Here is a 12,962-nt window from a genome sequence, read left to right as displayed (position 1 = left end):
TGTGTGTGTGTGTGTGTGTGTGTGTGTGTGTGTGTGTGTGTGTGTGTGTGTGTGTGTGTGTGTGTGTGTGTGTGTGTGTGTGTGTGTGTGTTACAGGTCACTTTCACTGACTCAGTCTTAAGCTGTTTGTACTGACTATAAGCTAACTGATGTTTACTGCCAAACACAGCTGCTAGGGAGCATGTGCCTTTATTGTGACATGTCTCCAGGCTTTAATGTTCAAAAAGCTCTTTATTTTTCTCATACTGCCTGTGCTGCAGCAACTCTTTTCACCCTCTGTTTTAAACCAGAGCGCAGTCTGCTCTTATTGGATAGCTGGTCGGCTCTGTTGTGATTGGTCAACCGCTTAGAGATGTCTATCATGTAAAATGTGTTGGACTCCTAGCCAATAGGAGCATGAGTGTGTCATAGTTATGTCACCGTGTTCCAGAACTTTGGAATGTTTGCAGACAAAGTACCTACATAACACACTACAGGAAAGAAGCATAATAGGACATGTTTAAAATGGATATTAGCACTGTATATTCAGAATAATCATTCAGTATTTATTGATTTGGTGTGTCGGTAGAAAGTTAAAAGCAGAGCCTACAATAGTTGTGATGGCAGATGACTGGGTGTTGTTCACCTTCGCTAGCTGGACTCGTGTTGGTGAGAAAAGTGGCTTACCAATAAATTAGGTACTCAGTTCCCTCTTGCCTATTTCTGACACCAAATGTCCGCTTGTATTGTGTTGAATGCCGATTAAAAGGAAGAAGGCCCTTGCGTATGTTTATCCGAATGTGTCAAAAAGATATGAAGTTGCAATCTTCAGTGACACATCCCTGCTTATAGGCAAATTGGAAGGATCAAGTTTTTGTTTTGTTGGACTAATAAGATATTGGAACTTAAAGCTGACGTATGAGACACATTCTCTCTTTCCTCCCTGCTGACATGTCGGCACGATCAGCCTCCATCCGCTGCTGGACAGGTGGAAGCAGGTGGGAGAGTCGTGGGTGTCGTTCACCCGAGAGGTGAGATCCTCCGTCCTCTGTTCCCATTTTCTGTTCCTGCGTTGGTGTGAGTCTGCTTCCGGCTCCAAGGGCAAACAAAAAAAGAAACAGGTTGTCAAGGCAACACGGGAGACACTCACACACACCTACACACAAGGTGATGTATGCAGTTTGTAAGGAATACGTCACCGTTTGCAGCGTGAGTGTTTGTAGGCTGGAGCTGAGGAACCTTTCACGACTTCAGAGTGGGATTCTGAAGTTGGCAGCATGTCACAATCTTTATTTAAACAGATCTTTAGTCTCACAGCTAGTGTCCTACTTTGACAAAGACTGTGGAAATGATGTACCAGAACACCCTTGAAGTTATATTGAGATCATATTGATGTGGCTTGTTGCCATCCGGCTTGGGGAGAAACAAACTGCATGTAACACAATCAGGAAACAAAAGAAAGGAAACTGTATTTCCTTACAGTTACATGAAAAAGACCGATTACTGGTACATTTGTTCTTTTTTAATTCAGCATGTGAGCTTATATGTTCATACATTAGTGTGTGTGAGCTTAGCTGTATGTATTAAACTAAAAATAAGCATTTTCAGTTGTTGCTAGATTTGATTCCACATTTTTTTAACTGTAGTATGTGCTCATGTGTTTCATTGTTGGTGTATATGATATTGACTGACTATGCTTACACTACCCAAGACCTGTCATGGTGTTGCTCCCCCTCTTAACCTAAAAAAAAAGCAGTTTTGATAATCTTTCATCTCTTTTTCTTTCTCATGTGTCATTCATCTCTTTCCCGCCCCCCCCCCGAGAGCCTGAGATAGTTTTAATGGCTGGGCGTGCCCACGCTCTACATGGAAATGTGGGAAAAATGTAACAACCAGGCAAAATCAAGAGACAGATTCAAAACAAATGGCTAATTAGTAGCTTGGGATTTAAATAGAGCCACAGCCAATATAGCAAACAGTTTTGAGAAGGGGACTGGGGAGAGGGATATCAATTTCCTTTTTTTAAATCTGTTTTAATGTGAACTTACTGAGAAAGCATTCGTGGCTGGGGGGGGATTACTTAAAGAGGCCCTATGATGCTTTTGGGGGATTTGGGGTGTGTTATATAGGTTTTTGTGCATGGAAATGGTCTGCAAAGGCTAAAATCCCAAAGTGACATCAATATGTAACATTCACTTTTCTATTGGCTAGCGCTCCAACACATTGTACATGATAGGCTAAAGGGTGGGACAACATCTAAGGGTTTGACCAATCACAACAGAGCCGACCAGCTAACGAATCAGAGCAGACTGGGCTCTGGTTTCAGACAGAGGGTGAAAAGAGGTGCTGCAGCACAGGCAGTATGAGAAAAATAAAGAGCTTTTTGAACATTAAAGCATGGAGACATGTCACAGTAGAGGCACTACCTGATATGAACCTGAAAATTNGGTGTACCTACACGTATGTTGTTGCATAAGGGTCATATCGATAAAGATGCAGAAGAGAACAAAGTCATCGCTCCTCTGACTAGATGCCTCCGCCTCGTCCTCCCCCTCCTCCTCACTTCACCAGGGAAGTCGACAGGAGGGTAGATGGCGACGGGACTTCCCTAAATTTTTAACACAATCCGAGAGAGAAAAAATCACAATACAAGTCTTTAGCTCACCGAACGGACTCTTGGTCCGACCCATGGAAACAAGATAAACTTCAATTTTAGACTTGTGGGAGAGTCCCTTGCTATGTAGTTAGTAAAAAATTACGAAGACGAACGCGGTACAATGCCGAAAAGTTTCGACCGTACAATTACTTTGTGTATAACTGTGGTTGTATAACGGCTGAAAAAAAAGGTGTGGGTAGGACCCATTTACAATTACCAAGAGAGAGAGGAATACGACGTCAGTAGTTATACTGGGTATATTCCTTTACCTTGTACAGAGAGGGATATTGATAGGTACGACAAAAGTTGTATTGTGAATCCTTCGTGGTACCGAACACTACCGCACAACGAAATAAAGGAGCAGTTACAAGTCCCACCGCTCCAATGTATAATGGTAGTACTATACGTATACCATACTTATATTAATCGTCCCTTAAAACGGAACGGGTGCATCAGAGATGGTCCAAGCTCGTCGCAAAGAGGGAAACATAGTCTCCTTACTAAAGAGTTGTATTCCGAAAGGTGCCAATTGGTGAGAATAAAAAGTTCTACTCGATAATTATACGCGACTATTCATTTCTGCATTTATAACAGTGGGCAACGTTATAACTCAGATCTACAGTAAATACGCAAGAGTACTACTGATATCCAACCGAACAATGCGACAAATACAGGGTTGAAGGCAAGAAAGAGCACGTTGGACCGTCGTACTCGATCGAGCAATTTTCACGAAAATTTTTCGTTATTACGGAAGTGAAACCACAAGTTGAACGGTTTCATGTGCACGATCACAAATTTTTGACGAGAAAGAAGTCCGTATAAGGTGTTACAATCAGCATCGTTCATTAGTCATTTTCTTATTTTAGAATCGTTTTTGTTTTGTTGTACGCCCAAAATCAACTTTTTAGTCATCTGACCAAATGGCCCAGTACAGATAAAACACTTCAATAACACCACATACACACTTAGGGTTTGAAAATCTTAATTGTCATAGACCTAATACATAAAAACTACTTAGTCAATAGCAGGAAATATATAGGACTAATACATAGGACAATAGGTACATAGGGACAAAAAAATGCAAACAGCGAAGACTCACAAAACTATATGGCCGACGTATAAGGGGCAATGGAGCACAGAACGAGAAGAGCAGAGACGAGAGAGAGAGAGAGGAGAGAGAGAAGAGCGCAGAGCAGCAGAGGATTAGAGAGACACAACAACAACGAAAGCAGTAAGACGCTTAAAGAGTAACTCCGGCATCTACCGACACTTGTTATGTGGGGGAGCCATAGATACACTCCCACCGAAAGGGGCCGTACAATGTCCTGTTGGGGGGGGGGGGTAATTGGAGCGAGCCATCAGCGATGTGTGTGTGTGTGTGAGTTGGGTGCTTGTGTGTGGTGGTGTGGGGTGTGTGTGTGTGGTGTGTGTGTGTGCTGTGTGTTGTGGTGGGTGTTGTTGTGTGGTGTGTGTGTGTGTGTTTGTGTGTGTATGTGTGTGTCGTGTGTGTGTGTGGGTTGTGTTTGTGTGTGTGTGTGTGTGTGTGTTGTGTGGTGTGTGTGTTGGTGTTGTGTGTGTGTTTGCGTCGTGTGTTAGTGTGTGTTGTGAAAGAAATGACTGACGACGTTGCACCGTTGTCTGGGTTTACCTTAGGTATAATAAAAACTAAAGGCACACCCGAAGGTAGAGCAGGGCACACAAAAGACACGTACGCAACTCAAAAGACAAATAGTAAAAAGGTTGCCCGTACTGCTAATTGGTCTCGTTTCCTACCTCTTTATCGTTTCTTACCTCCTCCCTCCCTCTCCGAGTAAAAGTGAGTAATCGGTGACCAAGTCCGAACATGAATAAAAAAGCGGAGGGAGGTTGATCCAACGATTTTGATCTCCTAAAGACCCGAATCGGGGGGCGCTCACTGTGAAGCGTGGTAAAATAACCTCCTCCGAATCCATCGGCTCGCCGCCGCCTCTCTTGTTTTTGTTGTCTCCGTCACACCGCCCCCACCGCTCGCGTCTCGCCACCCGCCGAGGTCACAGCGCGCACAACCACACACTCCCCCCAAACCCCGCCCCGCCTCAGCCACGGCACGGGTAAATTCGCACGGACAATCAGGACCACACGACCCCTCCCGACCGTGCTCCAAATCTACCACCCGGACGGACTCTCTCCTCTCGCGCACGCCAGAGGTCGTGTTTCTGGCTACGTGGGGCCGCCGCGTGCTGTGGCCCGCCTGGTCCTTGCTGTGGGTTTGATTGTTCGACCCCGAACCACCGCCCCGACACATAATGAACAGACAACACAAAGAGACCACAATAATTGTGTTTCTCGTTCTTGGTCGAAGTGGGTGTAAAGTCCTGTCACTATTAATGTCAAATCTCACCTGCCCACCGTACTACAGAAAACAGCCGCTGGCTGGTATCTGAATCGTAGTATTTCCCGAGGAGTGTTGGAGTTACCCTAAAAAGGTAAACCTAAAGTGCTATCAAAACCCTTTTATTAGAAACATCGTTTGTGTGCAAATCGTCCCTATTAGAGGTGTACAGTGTGGTAAAACCTATAAACTGTCCATTACGTTAGCGGGTCTTCATTTTTCGATTGCAAACCTTATTGTTTGGAGTAGTGAAGGTGTTACTAAGTGCAATTGGTGCCATACAAACCGACTACTGCAAATCAGTAAGTAAATCAGTAACAATCTGCACCAAAAATAACCTATGTATCGTCGAAACCTAAAGTGTTTACCCCATAAACGACTAAATGAAATACTTGGTTTTGGACTTTCAGAAAGCCGAACACAATTGTTTCTGGAATCAAAGTCCGAATTGGTTTTGGGTATTTTTTTTTTTGGCAACCGAAAGGCTTTGCCCTTTGTCCTTCACGATCTAGCGGACTCTCCATAGGGCCCCGAGTCTGAGTCGTGAGCGAGGTATTAGTCCCTCGTGGGTGTTGTCCGAAAGGAAAAGACTTACCAGAAAGAAACAAATACAAAAACTTACACCGAACGTGACCGAATGTCAAAGGTCGTAACACTTCACAGAGGCGAGGAAGGGAAGAACAGGAAAGAGTTCCCGTGAATGTAATAATAGTCCCTGGTCCCGGCGGCAACGGTCCGGGGGGAGAAAGTACGTACAAAATTACTTTTAGTTGATTTGGACAAGAGGTTCCTCCCACAAAGTCTGATTCTTTCGTGACTAATCCTTTCCCTATTAGTCTCCGACGCAACCCACAACGAGTCCATGGTCGCCTCCTCTAACTTTATACTAGGTCCTTCAAGGTCAAAGTATTTGTAGGACAAATCCCTCCAGAATAGTCACCGTTTAGGGCGCGCGCGTCAGAAATATTTTGACCCGTGGTACAACTCCGATCCAGCTATAACACACCTTCCTTCCATGGGTCCAGTAAATGAATTACAAGTGTTTCAGTTACCAAAGAACTGTGAATGACACCAATCTTCGGCACTTTAGTTCTCCAGACAGCGTGTTCGACTTTCAAAATTGCAAAACAAAGGTGAACTTTATACAGTCATTTAGCGGGTGTCACAGAAAAACTTTGCCCACAACGAGCGCAGAAACAGCATTTAGTCGTCTGATTGCAGTAGTGCGGACTTGAATCGGGAAATCACGAATCGTCGGACACTCGCGTCGGTAACCGGCAGTACAGCAAGGAAATATCAGGATAACAATCGAAGCAAGAAGAACACTAACGTAAATGTGGAAATCTTTAGGATTGTCACCCACACATTATACACCTCAAGTTTTTTAAAAAAAAAACAAAACGATGACTCAAAGACATAAGGGTTATAGACTTTAGGTTGCCATTTAGCAGACGCTAACGAAAAACTCCTCCTCGGAACCTACATTGAGGACCCCAGACCGGATTCTTTGACACAGAGTGCACCGCGGTGAATGCCTGGGACGTACTACGGCAACGACGATTATTAGAAACAGAGGAACGTGTAGTTGTGTTACAAAGTAAGGAAAAAAATCTGGTCCGGTCTAATAAAGAGGTCAACACGTCTAACTGCGAAATTGACAAGGTACCCGTCAACACAGCGGTAGACTCCTTCTCAACAGAAGTCACGTCACTCTCGTCCCTTGGTGGTAGTCGGAAAAGTAGGTCGTCGACCGCCGTGAAGAACACAGAAGTGGCGCGACTACCGAGGTGATAAGTAGAAGTTCACAGGCGGACTCCTCCGAGTCTTGTGTGGCACATGTCCCTGTCTCTGCCAAGTGGAGGCCTCCTCTTTCCTGCTCCCTCTGTCCGCTCCCTGGAGGACGCTGAAGATTTACAACATCAAGACAACTCTCAGCTTAGTGTTCATGCGTGTGCCTGCAAGTAGGAAAATTATAGATTTCTCTCGTCCATCTCCTTGTTCCACGTAGCATCACACACACGGCCTCTCTAATCACGACAAAAGACAAAAGTAGCTTCCTCTCTAGTTACTTCTGGTCCTTGAGGTTTTTGCGTGAAAGTACGCGTCTTGCGATGTATCTCCTATCGTACGTCAGTCTCGTGTGTAGACCGTGAGAAAAAATGCAACAAAAGAAAAATTTGTACACCACAGGGACACACACACAACAACACACACACAACACACACACACACACACACACACACACACACACACACACACACACACACACACACACAACACACACACAAACACACACACGAGCCAACACACACACACACACACACACACACACACAACACACACCGACACACCACACCAGGCACACACACACACACAATTTTGGACTGTAATTCGCTGCGATGCAACTAATCATTTGTTTCAATACTAATTCATGTTTCCAATCAAAGAGGCCCAGACACTCACCCCCCTGCCTGAAATGCCTCAGTGGAGACATTCGTTTGCTTTCGGAACGTGGTGACATCACCATGTAACACTCGTGCTTCTATTTACAAACGCGCTCCAACACATTGAACGTGATAGGCTAAGGGGCGGGACATCTTTAAGCGGTTGACCAATCACAACAGAGCTGGCCAGCTAACCAATCAGAGCAGACTGGGCTCTGGTTTCAGACAGAGGGTGAAAAGAGGTGCTGCAGCACAGGCAGTATGAGAAAAATAAAGAGCTTTTTGAACATTAAAGCATGGAGACATGTCACAGTAGAGGCACTACCTGATATGAACCTGAAAATTAGCAGACTAGGGCCTCTTTCAAGTACTCCTTATTGCAGTAAGGCCATTTTCAAAATAATACATTATATCAATGGCTTATAATTAGTGATTCATTAATGTGTAAATCAACTAATGCTGGGTATATTAATTCATAACAGCACATAATAATCTATTTGTTGATTTATATTGTTATTACTTGTATTAACCTGCAAAGCAACCGGTGACTAGTAACTAATGTTGTCAAAGTAAAGTAGTGGAGTAAAAGCACAAAGCTTCAAATGAAAGTGCTCAAGTCAATTACAAATACCTCAAACTAACTTGAGTGCGCACATCTGTGTTGTGTGTGCATATCGGCCCTTTTTCTTATGTGTGTCTATAGCGGTATATGTTTAATAAGTGTGATATGCAGCCAGCATTACCGGAGGGGCAAACGGATCTGGAATCGCTCAAATGCAAACACCTTGTTCAACCAGGCAAAAGATCAGACTGACACTGTCAAGTTCAGCTTTTGCCGGAAAATGTAATGATCAAAGGACTTTAATCTGATGTTGGATCACAGCCTGTGATGAATTAAGGATTCATTTGTTAGATTGAACTACCAAGAATGGATTAGGCTGGTATAGAAAAGGCAAATACGGAGAAACTGAAGGATGAAATGAGCCCATTTGCTCATAAGGAAAGCAATTTGTCTTCTTCCTCCCCCCTCTTCTCTGTTACTGTCTGAACAAAGGAAATGCTACGCCTGAATGTTGGCAGACCCACCAGAGTCAACAACAGACAAAACAATATGAAATTAAAACCGATAACTTTGTATACAAGAAGGCAGCCAGTTCCCTGTGCGCCGTCCAAGATCCCAATCCTAATAAACTCCCCACTGGTCTCTGCCAAGTCTAATTTGTTCCTTCTGCTTGTGTTTCTGCAGAGAGACATCTTGATCAAGACACACACCCCTCCAAAGGGTCGGACCAACTGCTTATCTCGCAGCAAGGAAATGAGGAAGGAACCATCAACGCTGACACAAAGGGTGGGCCGCCTAAGTCCGTCATGTTTTGGTTTTTGCAGTTGCACTTATTCCATCGGCTATCCAGATATAATTGTTTGTTTTTTTATATTGACACCAAGCAATAGGACATGGAGTCAAAGCAGTCGTGAGTGTTGATCTGCTAACCAAACAATGAATTCCATGAATGAACATTATGTTCTGGCCAACAAACAAAAACATTAAAGAGGACAATTTTCAGTTTCTTATTAGTATTTGGTGCCTCTACTGTGACATGTTTCCATTCTTAAATGTTCAAAAAGCTCTTTATTTTTCTCATATATTGAATGGAGCGAAACCATTTAGATGTCATGAAGAAAAAAGGGTATGAATAGAAAAGGAGTCAAGGTGAGAATTGTATCTTCCCCAATAGTACAACTAATTGAAAGCACTATCGAGAATATAAATACAGGAAGATCATTCGGCAGGTGTGAGTGATCCAGGAGTGAAAAAGGAGAAGTAAAGGAGGACGTGAGAAAGAGGTAGTTATGTTGGTAGGACAAGTGGTGCTCCTGTGTTTCACTCCTCTTCCCTTCAGCAGGGGTGGTCCTCTACGTAGATAACTCAGCCAGACAGCCGTGGGTGATAGAGATCAGATTGAGATGACTGGAGAGCTGCCCAGACACACACACACACACACACACACACACACACACACACACACACACACACAGAGTAATGAGGAGGAAATTAAAAAGGCATTCTTAAGAAAAAGAAAAGAACAAATCAGCATTCTTTGTTGTTTGTCTTTTGCAGGAGGATGAGAAGAAGAAGTGAGTGAAAACAGAAGGCTGGAAGTCCTTTGTTCTGTCAAACAAACACGTCAACTTCCCAGAACTGTCTAGTAAAGCTGCAACACGAGTGCTCACAGGATATACCGTTTCATTGCACTCCCAAATATCCAATTTGCTTATACCCAGTGTATCTTTTACAGCTGCTTATCCCTTATCTTAGAAAGAAACAAAAGTGTGTTTTTCTTCATGTTGTACTGGTGGCTGTTTTTACAGCAGAGAGTAGATAGGAGCAGTTATGTAAAGGGATCGCTGGTACACAAGGCGCGTTCACACCGGAGTACTTTTACCCGTATACTTTTCCCGTTTAGTTCCGATAGTGCCTGGAATTTTGCGTTCACACCAAAAAGAGTACTTACAGTTGTTCCAATAACTTTTACCCCCATTTTTAGTGCCTGCTAGAGAGGTGGTACTATCCTGGGGAGAAAAAAGTACCAATTTCGATTGGCTGGGCGAATTGCAAACCACGGCCCGTAAAACTCTGAAAATATTTGTGAAGCCGCCGTTGTATTTGTTGGCATTAGCATTATTAGGATTAACATTAACATTAACCCCGCGCACCAACCGAGAGAGAATAACTTATGGCAACACAAAAAAAGGGAGTGATGAGGAGGTGTCGGCATTCTGGTGATTTACTCAGTCCCCAACTCCGGGGGAATTCGGGTGGCAGAATACGCCGTGAAGTTGTTTGCGGCCTGCCAGTAAACCCAAAGCAGAAGAAGAAGAAGTGACGTCAGCAGCTTCATTTGAGTAATCTTCCCTCAGGGAATTTATTCCGGTGTGAACGCGATCTGTACTTAGTTCCATGGGGGTACTAAGTGCTGGCACTAAGTGCTGGGCACTAAGTACGGCAAAGTACTTGGTGTGAAAGCGGCTACTGGTTTGGGTCTTACCCTGGTCTTACCTAACAGATTGAGACTTTGTTTCAGTATTACAGTGTCAGAGGATAGACCATCTATACTGGAAATGTCACCACATTAATAACAACACAATTATTTCCCAATTTTGGGATGTATCGTGTCATATCGTGTCATTTGGTATTGTATCGTATTGATTGTTTAATTTCTTGTCATATTGGGTTGCTTGTGCTGTGTCGTATTGTACCGTATCGTACCTTATCATGTTGTACCGTATAGTATTGTATATTTCTAGTTGTGGGCCCCAAGGTCCAGTCCTGGGCCCTCATGTTTTCATCCATAAACTTCATAAAGCATCTGTTTCGACTGCTATGCTGACGACATTCAATTCTCTATTCTTACACGATGATCCGAACCCTTTAAATCTGGCATCTGTATTAAAGGATATTGGGGTACAATGACATAAATTGGTCTGCATACAGTTAAGCCCAAACAAATGATAAAGATTGAAAAACTGTGCGATCAGTGTGTAGACAGTTTTTTTGGTGGACCATGCTGCAAATGTTCAAATTTAACAACTCTGTCCTTGATGTCATATCTCAACTTCAATTGGTTTATTTGAGGTTGCATCAGCAAAGCAACTGTCATACCACATTTACCCTTGATGTCTCAGAAACCGCAGCTCACAGCAGAGAAGAAGCCTTGCCCCATGTGTGTCTGCGGATGACAGATCATGTGTGATGATTCATCACAGTGGCCTAATGTGTCTTTATTGCTTCACTGATGTTATTCATGTTTGCGATACCTCAGGGATTCATGAACTGCTGATCCTGCTGACAGACTTTAAAAAAACGCAGCTCAGATTGGAAATTATGATCAGGGGATAAACGTGTCTTTTTTCATTTTTTTTCACTTAACTCTTCTCCGTAAGGATCTGTCGTGTGTGTGTGTGTGTGTGTGTGTGTGTGTGTGTGTGTGTGTGTGTGTGTGTGTGTGAGAGATGTGTAAGGTTGGGAGGGTTACTTTAATTATGTATTCCACTTACCTTTAAAGAGTAACCAATCTGAATATCACAACACAAAAGTAAAGTAACCTGATTAGCGTCTGTTACTTTTAGATTACCTCAATATCAAATGCAATATCAATAAGATGTGTTTTACTTAAGTGTATTATGTAAGACAATAGAACAATGTGACCTTACAAAAGAAGAAACCGAGATATTTAGGATCAAAAATGATTTTATTTAAAGGAAAACCTGCCTTTCATGAAGCATATTCAGGGTGTAGTCTATACACCAACAATGAAACACATGAGCACACACTACAGTTTAAAAAAGCAGATATAAAATCTGAGCAGTAGGCATATAGATTCACACTTAAAGTATTAGCCTACAGAACAGTACAGCTTTTATGAAATGTAACAGTAAGGGAATACCTTTTTCTTCTCTCCTCATATAATCCTGTTTCATGTAATCTATTACTCCCCAGCCTGGCGTTGTGTGAGAGTCTGTGTGCCAGAGGTCACTGTCTCTCGGTCCAGACGACTCCAACTCAGGTTCTCAGTGTGGCTTCACTAATCTGCGGTAATTATGTCTCACAGCTCACTCACTCAGTCACACACATACATCGACTCCCTCTCTCTTTCCCTCTATTTCCTCCCTTTTTCTCAGAACACCAGAGTCGTGGTTGCCTCAGGATGGATAGCAGTGTGTATGTGTTTATGTGTGTGTCCAGGGTTACTTTAAATATGTAACCTGTGAACAAATATAATCAATAGATTAATCTGAGTATCACAATTTAAAAGTAACAATTACTTTCTGTTACTTCTAGATTGCTGTAAGAGAATACCGTGTTTGTATCCTGATTTAGTTATCCCATTACATGTAATCCATTACTCCCTGAGCCTGTGTGTGTGACACGGTGTTACCCATGCCCACACACACATCTCAAACGACTCCCTTCACAGCTTCAGGGATAAAAAGGAGACTCAAATGCCTTCGTGACTTGCCATATAGTGAAAAGGGTTTCCAATGTGAGAGTCATCCGCTGCACGCATCACACTCCTCTCCACTGCCACTGTGACGCATATCTTCCTTGTGTTTAATCAGCCAGCACGCCTCAGGCTGTGCGGTGATGCAGAAGAAGTGTGGGCATTGTAAAGCCAGACTACCTGACCAGGTTCATGGGAGTTCAGTGTGAAGTGATGCCCAGCCAGCTATTCCATTATTTATTTCTCTTACAAAGAAATTGGTGACTTTTGTGAAGCTATAGACATTTAGGAACAAGTTAGAAACACTGATAGTACGGGATTCAATGGTCGGTTAATCACTTAAAGGGGACCTATCATGAAATGCACTTTTGTACGTCTTTTATACATGAATATGTGTCCCCGGTGTGTCAGGGAACTCACCAAGTGTCAGAAAACACAAATATATTTGACGTCAGAAACAAGGAGCTCCGCCTATGGGCAACTCTCCACCTATCAGGGGAATGAGAGGTTGC

Source organism: Notothenia coriiceps, unplaced genomic scaffold (genome assembly GCF_000735185.1).
Source record: "Notothenia coriiceps isolate Sejong01 unplaced genomic scaffold, NC01 NC01_scaffold00015397, whole genome shotgun sequence".
Lineage (NCBI taxonomy): Eukaryota > Metazoa > Chordata > Actinopteri > Perciformes > Nototheniidae > Notothenia > Notothenia coriiceps.
This window is presented reverse-complemented; position numbering follows the sequence as displayed.